Below are 10134 nucleotides of genomic sequence, written 5' to 3'. Positions count from 1 at the left end.
CCTAATTATTACTGACTGTTGGTGTCTCCTTGACACCCGCCTCACTATAACTGACTGTTGGTGTCTCCTTGTCTCCCGCCTAACTATAACTGATTGTTGGTGTCTCCTTGTCTCCCGCCTAACTATAACTGATTGTTGGTGTCTCCCTGACACCCGTCCCCATATAACGGACTGTTGGTGTCTCCTTGACACCCGCCTAATTATTACTGACTGTTGGTGTCTCCTTGACACCCGCCTAACTATAACGGACTGTTGGTGTCTCCTTGACACCCGATTAACTATAACTGATTGTTGGTGTCTCCCTGACACCCGTCCCCATATAACGGACTTTTGGTGTCTCCTTGACACTCGCCTAATTATTACTGACTGTTGGTGTCTCCTTGACACCCGCCTCACTATAACTGACTGTTGGTGTCTCCTTGTCTCCCGCCTAACTATAACTGATTGTTGGTGTCTCCTTGTCTCCCGCCTAACTATAACTGATTGTTGGTGTCTCCCTGACACCCGTCCCCATATAACGGACTGTTGGTGTCTCCTTGACACCCGCCTAATTATTACTGACTGTTGGTGTCTCCTTGACACCCGCCTAACTATAACGGACTGTTGGTGTCTCCTTGACACCCGCCTAATTATTACTGACTGTTGGTGTCTCCTTGACACCCGCCTAATTATTACTGACTGTTGGTGTCTCCTTGACACCCGCCTAACTATAACGGACTGTTGGTGTCTCCTTGACATCCGCCTAACTATAACAGACTGTTGGTGTCTCCCTGTCTCCCGCCTAATTATTACTGACTGTTGGTGTCTCCTTGACACCCGCCTAATTATTACTGACTGTTGGTGTCTCCCTGTCTCCCGCCTAATTATAACTGACTATTGGTGTCTCCCTGACACCCGCATTACTATAACTGACTGTTGGTGTCTCCTTGACACCCGCATTACTATTACTGACTGTTGGTGTCTCCTTGACACCCGCATTACTATAACTGACTGTTGGTGTCTCCTTGACACCCGTCATCATATAACGCAATATTGGTGTCTCCTTGACACCCGCCTCACTATAACTGACTGTTGGTGTCTCCTTGTCTCCCGCCTAACTATAACTGACTGTTGGTGTCTCCTTGACACCCGCCTAATTATTACTGACTGTTGGTGTCTCCTTGACACCCGCCTAATTATTACTGACTGTTGGTGTCTCCTTGACACCCGCCTAATTATTACTGACTGTTGGTGTCTCCTTGACACCCGCCTAATTATAACTGACTGTTGGTGTCTTCTTGACACCCGCCTAATTATTACTGACTGTTGGTGTCTCCTTGACACACGCCTAATTATTACTGACTGTTGGTGTCTCCTTGACACCCGCCTAATTATTACTGACTGTTGGTGTCTCCTTGACACCCGCCTAATTATTACTGACTGTTGGTGTCGCCTTGACACCCGCCTAATTATTACTGACTGTTGGTGTCTCCTTGACACGCGCCTAATTATAACTGACTGTTGGTGTCTTCTTGACACCCGCCTAATTATTACTGACTGTTGGTGTCTCCTTGACACCCGCCTAATTATTACTGACTGTTGGTGTCTCCTTGACACCCGCCTAATTATTACTGACTGTTGGTGTCTCCTTGACACCCGCCTAATTATTACTGACTGTTGGTGTCTCCTTGACACCAGCCTAATTATTACTGACTTTTGGTGTCTCCTTGACACCCGCCTAATTATTACTGACTGTTGGTGTCTCCTTGACACCCGCCTAATTATAACTGACTGTTGGTGTCTTCTTGACACCCGCCTAATTATTACTGACTGTTGGTGTCTCCTTGACACACGCCTAATTATTACTGACTGTTGGTGTCTCCTTGACACCCGCCTAATTATTACTGACTGTTGGTGTCTCCTTGACACCCGCCTAATTATTACTGACTGTTGGTGTCGCCTTGACACCCGCCTAATTATTACTGACTGTTGGTGTCTCCTTGACACGCGCCTAATTATAACTGACTGTTGGTGTCTTCTTGACACCCGCCTAATTATTACTGACTGTTGGTGTCTCCTTGACACCCGCCTAATTATTACTGACTGTTGGTGTCTCCTTGACACCCGCCTAATTATTACTGACTGTTGGTGTCTCCTTGACACCCGCCTAATTATTACTGACTGTTGGTGTCTCCTTGACACCAGCCTAATTATTACTGACTTTTGGTGTCTCCTTGACACCCGCCTAATTATTACTGACTGTTGGTGTCTCCTTGACACACGCCTTCGTTAACTCACCAGTCAATGACATCTATATATTAAACTGCCTGGAGTAGTACAGTGTTTCATCTTCAAAAAATGATTCATTAAGCGAGCTTTATTTTGAACATACCAGATTAAAAAAGATGGTATTGAAAAATGGGGAAATACAGATATTTATTTATAGGTTCAAGAACATTTAAAACGCCCAAAAGAGAGCGTATAACACTGGTACCTTACATTGTTAGAGATATTGGTATGAATCGTCATGGTGTTGATGATAAGATATTACTTCCCTCAAGCTGGTACCTTGTGTTAAGTGTCGGAATCCAATAATTAAGACCTTTTAAAGCCCAGTGTTTACATCTGGCCTCTGGAAGTGGTTGCGTGGACATTTAAACATTACCTGTGGCATACACATCTCGTTACCTGTATACAGGTAAACAGCACAGGTAAAAATAGAAAGAGAGCGTGTGTCTTCCGATTGGATGAAATGCATTAACAGTAAGCAAACATCGTTGTTTATAAAACATATTTGTGAGTGCGTGTACCAGGGACCTCGAGTCCATTTTATCCATATAATGTAAAACCCGATAACATAGTTGTTGGAGATCTTGTCTTGTGAAGAACTAGAGATTGGATTTACTAAACCATTAACAGGTAAGAATTTATCACATTCTCACATATAATATTGTTGTTGTTGTTGTCCCGCGTGGAACCTAGAAACCATTCATGGAACACAAGGTGTGATGGTACTAATTTCACATCCGTTCTACGGGAAGTTAAGGTTTCAAATCAATAGTGTTTTTTTTTTTTTTTTTTTTTATACATTTCGACAAGTAGATATTTTGATGTACATTATAATTAGGATTCTGCGTATCATATTTACGGCATACAACACGGAGACTCCCGTATGTGTTTGTGTTTATAAACAGAAATATTAGCAGTTAAACATTTTGAAAACAAGAGTGGATAAAGAAAACATGTCAGCTCTCAACTAAATATTTTCAATCCTATAACCTCTCGATCTTGTCACACTGCGGCTGAATAAAAAGGTGCTTTATTTCGTTATTTCCCAATACACGATATGATATACGGTTCTAAAAAACCCGTCCGTATCATTTCGTTACTTGACGCCATTTTCTGATAACATTTTAAAAATGCAAGTGTCATTTTTAAAGAGTATTCGACCCTTAAATATTGAAATTACTACGATGAAATGTACATAATTAAAGTTCTTAACTAGTTTTACAAACATCTGGCGGTTGTAAGAGATGAAGTTATAATTTCAGAATTCTTTGGAAAATTATTATTATTGACGGGATACCTATAAGTTATAGTGACGGGATACCTTTAAGTTATAGTGACGGGATACCTTTACGTTATAGTGACGGGATACCTTTACGTTATAGTGACGGGATACCTTTACGTTATAGTGACGTGAACCTTTACGTTATAGTGACGGGATACCTTTACGTTATAGTGACGGGATACCTTTACGTTATAGTGACGGGATACCTTTACTTATAGTGCCGGGATACCTTTAAGTTATAGTGACGGGATACCTTTAAGTTAAAGTGACGGGATACCTTAACGTTATAGTGACGGGATACCTTTAAGTTATAGTGACGGGATACCTTTACGTTATAGTGACGGGATACATTTACGTTATAGTGACGGGATACCTTTAAGCTATAGTGACGGGAACCTTTACATTATAGTGACGGGATGCCTTTACGTTATAGTGACGGGATACCTTTAAGTTATAGTGACGGGATAACTTTACGTTATAGTGACGGGATGCCTTTACGTTATAGTGACGGGATTCCTTTAAGTTATAGTGACGGGATACCTTTACGTTATAGTGACGGGATGCCTTTACGTTATAGTGACGGGATACCTTTACGTTATAGTGACGGGATACATTTACGTTATAGTGACGGGATACCTTTACGTTATAGTGACGGGATACCTTTACGTTATAGTGACGGGATACCTTTAAGTTATAGTGACGGGATACCTTTACGTTATAGTGACGGGATACATTTACGTTATAGTGACGGGATACCTTTACGTTATAGTGACGGGATACCTTTAAGCCATAGTGACGGGAACCTTTACGTTATAGTGACGGGATGCCTTTACGTTATAGTGACGGGATACCTTTACGTTATAGTGACGGGATACCTTTAAGTTATAGTGACGGGAACCTTTACGTTATAGTGACGGGATGCCTTTACGTTATAGTGACGGGATACCTTTACGTTATAGTGACGGGATACCTTTACGTTATAGTGACGGGATACCTTTTACGTTATAGTGACGGGATGACCTTTAAGTTATAGTGACGGGATACCTTTACGTTATAGTGACGGGATACCTTTAGGTTATAGTGACGGGATACCTTTAAGTTATAGTGACGGGATACCTTTAAGTTAAAGTGACGGGATACCTTTACGTTATAGTGACGGGATACATTTACGTTATAGTGACGGGATACCTTTAAGCTATAGTGACGGGAACCTTTACGTTATAGTGACGGGATGCCTTTACGTTATAGTGACGGGATACCTTTACGTTATAGTGACGGGATACCTTTAAGTTATAGTGACGGGATACATTTACGTTATAGTGACGGGATACATTTACGTTATAGTGACGGGATACCTTTACGTTATAGTGACGGGATACCTTTAAGTTATAGTGACGGGATACCTTTACGTTATAGTGACGGGATACCTTTAAGTTATAGTGACGGGATACCTTTACGTTATAGTGACGGGATACCTTTACGTTATAGTGACGGGTTACCTTTAAGTTATAGTGACGGGATACCTTTACGTTATAGTGACGGGATACCTTTAAGCCATAGTGACGGGAACCTTTACGTTATAGTGACGGGATACATTAACGTTATAGTGACGGGATGCCTTTAAGTTATAGTGACGGGATACCTTTACGTTATAGTGACGGGTTACCTTTAAGTTATAGTGACGGGATACCTTTACGTTATAGTGACGGGATACCTTTAAGCCATAGTGACGGGAACCTTTACGTTATAGTGACGGGATGCCTTTACGTTATAGTGACGGGATACCTTTAGGTTATAGTGACGGGATACCTTTAAGTTATAGTGACGGGAACCTTTACGTTATAGTGACGGGATGCCTTTACGTTATAGTGACGGGATACATTTACGTTATAGTGACCGGATACCTTTACGTTATAGTGACGGGAACCTTTACGTTATAGTGACGGGATACCTTTAAGTTATAGTGACGGGATACTTTTAAGTTAAAGTGACGGGATGCCTTTACGTTATAGTGACGGGATACCTTTACGTTATAGTGACGGGATACCTTTACGTTATAGTGACGGGATACCTTTAAGTTATAGTGACGGGATACCTTTACGTTACAGTGACGGGAACCTTTAAGCTATAGTGACGGGATGCCTTTACGTTATAGTGACGGGATACCTTTACGTTATAGTGACGGGATACATTTACGTTATAGTGACGGGATACATTTACGTTATAGTGACGGGATACCTTTACGTTTAAGAAAGGGATTTATTAAAACTTTTAGGAAGTTAAACGGTATATGATGTATTTCTATCCGATCAGAAGAGGAATATTGTTTTCACACCAGAGTAAGACAGGTTTTAGATGTTGCTCTTTGCTCGACTTAAGGGCACTACTTTCAATATTTCTCTTGATTGTTTTAAAACCTTCCTTTTCGTGTTCAAACGTCACATGTCGACAAATTCCGTAGTATTCCGTGACGTCTCGATCAACCAAATTACAACTCAGAAATTGAGAGATCAACGAAATAGATATGGAAATACATTGATTGTTTATGTAAGTATTCTAATAGTGTTAGAGACGCCCTTGACGAAAACAACAGCTGTTTCTGGACTCGCTAATGAACTGTACTGGTCAGAATATCATGAAGATGATTTGTGCGAGGGATGATTAATATGTTGTGAGCCTCGTATTGAAGGAGGTGCTCAAGGATGTTCTTTTTAAGTCCTACTTTTCTCTGACTATATAGGGCCGTGTGCACAAGGACTGGACTCGTTTGGTTAGTTTATATCGATGAGGTAATACTCTAAACTAAACAAGACAAGTGGCTTTTGCAAAATGGACAAAATCGGTGAAAGAGAAGTTGAACACCTAAGGATATCCATAATGACATGCATGCAACACTAGGGAAAGATGCCTCTTCATATGCTTCAGTGAAAAGGTGGGTGGTGGAATTTAAGCGCGGCCGACAGAGTCTTGAGGATGACCCCCGTCCTGGAAGGCCTGTCAATGTTGCAACCCCAGAAAGGGTCACTAAAGGTCATGGTATTGCTATGACTGACAGACGAGTAACAGAAAGATATATAGCCAGTAGAGTTGGCATTTTACAGAAAAGAGTACATTCCATTCTGACCCATGATCTTGCAATGAGAAAGCTTTCGGCCCGATGGATACCAAGACTTCTGACAGTTGATCAGAAGCACACAAGGCGCACATTATCGCGTGCTAATCATAACCTTTTTGAGGAAGATCCTACATACTTTCTTCGGATATTTGTCACTATGGATGAAACACTGGTCTATCATTTGACCCCAGAGGCCATACAGCAATCGAAACAATGAAAGCACCTTGGCTCTCACCTGATCTCGCTCCATCAGACTTTCGTCTATTTCCGAATCTGAAAACAGCTACTTCAGGCACCCACTTTCAGTCCGATGATGACGTCATATATGCAGTGGATGACTTTCTAAACAGCCAAGAAAAGGAGTTCTATAAAAGTGGCATTGAGGCCCTTAAACAACAAAATTCAAATCCTTCAATATGAGGCTCACAACACATCAGTTAGCCCTCGTACCGTTCTGGTGATTTGGATGACCGTCTGAGATCTTTGTTTGTATGTCTCAAGTACCAATATGGACCACGAGGTCAATAGATGATCAAGGGGCCGCGATAGCTCAGTCGGTTTGAGAGTCGGCCACGTTACCGTGGTTGAAGATTCGAGGTACATGGTTCGACGCTCCCTATCCGTGTCGGTTTATTTTCTCGGGAAACTGAGAATCTTGCCGGTCTGTGCTGTCGTGGTTGTGTCCTTAGGAATGCCTTATACCCTTATTATTCCGGATTCCTTAGGAATGCCTTATACCCTTATTATTCCGGATTCCTTAGGAATGCCTTATACCCTTATTATTCCGGATTCCTTAGGAATGCCTTATACCCTTATTATTCCGGATGGCATGCAACGGGTCTTCCGTATGTTTTTCAGTAAGGTAGTCACCAACTATTACAAGGACACCAGCTCCGAAATGACCTTGCCTGTTCACGGGGCGATAAACTCAGTAAGCGAATGATCAAAATAGACACCAGAGGAAATGCTGAACCATGCGATATTCTGTTTAACGTACTGAGGTATGGCCCGATCACGTGTTAATATGGATTACAATAATACTTGACCTGAATAATAAGACGTTATCTCTACATATATACTGTTTACATTAGAGAGGCGACCTGTCATTGTTATAAAGAATATCCTATTACTTTACATAGAGGTAGCTACTGGACCAATACTGAACACCTCCTGCATTTTTAATCAAATTTAAACTGAAATACAGCCAGTGTTTGTTAAGAATTACCTCCCTTTTTAATGACTATAGCCTATTACCCGGGAGAGTAATGATGAAGGTCACATGTTGACGCCTTGAAGTAACCCAGCTTACATCAGGATTCAGGAGATACAGTTGCTTGGAGGTTTGCTTTTAATCCGAAGATTTGAAATTAAACTCAATCACAGTAAATGCAGTATGTGACATTACTATGACACATATATTTAAGAGTTACACGCTTAGATAATGTAAATGTATGGAACTCGTGTAAACGACAGTATATGGTTTCTATTGTGATAAGAAACGAACATTTCTATTAGTACATAAGAATATCTACCTTCATTAGTAAGACTGAGACAGAAAGTAATATGATAACAGTTATATAATGTTAAAGGAGTCTTGCTTGCTATCACCAAGGTCATTTTGGGGCACAGACTCAATGTAGTAGCTTGTGGCTACATCCCTGACCAATATTAAGGATCATATCTCATCTCATTCATTTTGTTTGCCCGTAGAAACTATCAAGGCAGCACATGAAGGTTCTTAAACTCAGTTTCCTGACAAAAACAAACAGCCCCGCGAAGCTATTCCATATACCCAGTTCAATATTGTTTGACCCAAAATGACCATGGCTGTCGACGGGCCGTTTTAATACAATCAATGAAACCGTGCGGCGAAGTACATACCTCGTGTGTACATCAAGCATATGTTATGAAGGTTGTTGTATTTGATTTAACACTGACAAACACGATAAAACCACAATATGTGTTTATAAACACAGATAATTAGTTTGAGAAGGCCGTGTGTGTTGTCAATATTTATTTAAGAGCTCCCCGTAAGTATAAGATTTTATGATCGTATCGACTCCTGTATAACATTCCTTAAATAATTTAACACGGCAGAATGTCTGGAGAGAATGAAACTTCTTCAAGGCCAAAGTAAAATTGATCAATTATCTGCGATCTTACCAATGGACCGATGACTGGCGATCAAGTTACGGAATTTGATAACGGAGAATATCGCTTTGTTATAATAGAATATATAAATATTGTCTTGCAGTTTATCGATACTATAAAAATATATTGATATTATACAAGGAAATACCAATATCTTATCGTCTACCAACATCAGCAGTATGTGTCACATTTCCAATAATCAATACCAAGAAATAACCAATCACCTTTCACCAGCGCGAGTCTACCTACTATAGTCTATTTATGGCGTTTATTTCCTCTATTGATTACTTCGGTATAAAAGGCACGTGGCAAAATGAATTCTAAACGTATGGTGTTCTGTTAGAGCCAAATGTCTAATATCGCTCCTTCGACCTAGGAACGAAAACACGATGACAAAGGAGCATTTAGGTCGAAGGAGCGATATTGGAAATTTGGCCCTAACGGAACACCATATAAACGTCACGTCACCAAACTCACTATGGAAATTACGCCACAAAGCTTTCTTTAGACACCATGTGAAAAAACTTATAATAGAAGTCACCTGAACATAAACGAAGTACAAGTAACACGACAAAACCGTCTATAAACGTCACGTGACAACAGTCTCTACAGACACCACTAGACACCAAGTGACAGAACTGTCTATAAAACATCACGTGGCAAAATTCAGTTTAGAAATTCTGGAGCTGCTCATTTCGACACAGGCCTCAGAAGGGCCGGTCTTTTCCTTCCACTTCATACCATATTGTCCATTGGATACTATCATTGACTATGGTTTATCTATATTGTCCATTAGATACTATCATTGACTATGGTTTATCCATATTGTCCATTGGATACTATCATTGACTATGGTTTATCTATATTGTTCATTGGATACTATCATTGACTATGGTTTATCCATATTGTCCATTGGATACTATCATTGACTATGGTTTATCTATATTGTTCATTGAATACTATCATTGACTATGGTTTATCTATATTGTTCATTGGATATTATCATTGACTATGGTTTATCCATATTGTCCATTGGATACTATCATTGACTATGGTTTATCTATATTGTTCATTGGATACTATCATTGACTATGGTTTATCTATATTGTTCATTGGATACTATCATTGACTATGGTTTATCTATATTGTTCATTGGATACTATCATTGACTATGGTTTATCTATATTGTCCATTGGATACTATCATTGACTATGGTTTATTTATATTGTCCATTAGATACTATCATTGACTATGGTTGATCTATATTGTCCATTGGATACTATCATTGACTATGGTTTATCAATATTGTCCATTAGAT

General features: G+C 40.1%; 1 protein-coding gene across 1 annotated transcript in view; it reads left to right on the top strand.

Moving 5' to 3' along the window:
• Nucleotides 1–2711: 2711 nt before the first annotated feature.
• Nucleotides 2712–10134, top strand: part of LOC117343477 — a 60074-nt gene continuing 52651 nt past the window's right edge. Inside the window, exon 1 of the mRNA XM_033905846.1 lies at nt 2712–2898. The gene's annotated coding sequence lies outside the window, so the exon portion shown is untranslated. The remainder of the gene's footprint in view (nt 2899–10134) is intronic.

The sequence above is a fragment of the Pecten maximus genome, chromosome 15 (genome assembly GCF_902652985.1).
Source record: "Pecten maximus chromosome 15, xPecMax1.1, whole genome shotgun sequence".
Lineage (NCBI taxonomy): Eukaryota > Metazoa > Mollusca > Bivalvia > Pectinida > Pectinidae > Pecten > Pecten maximus.
Note: the sequence above shows the minus strand (reverse complement) of the source record. Positions and strands in the feature narration are given on the sequence as shown.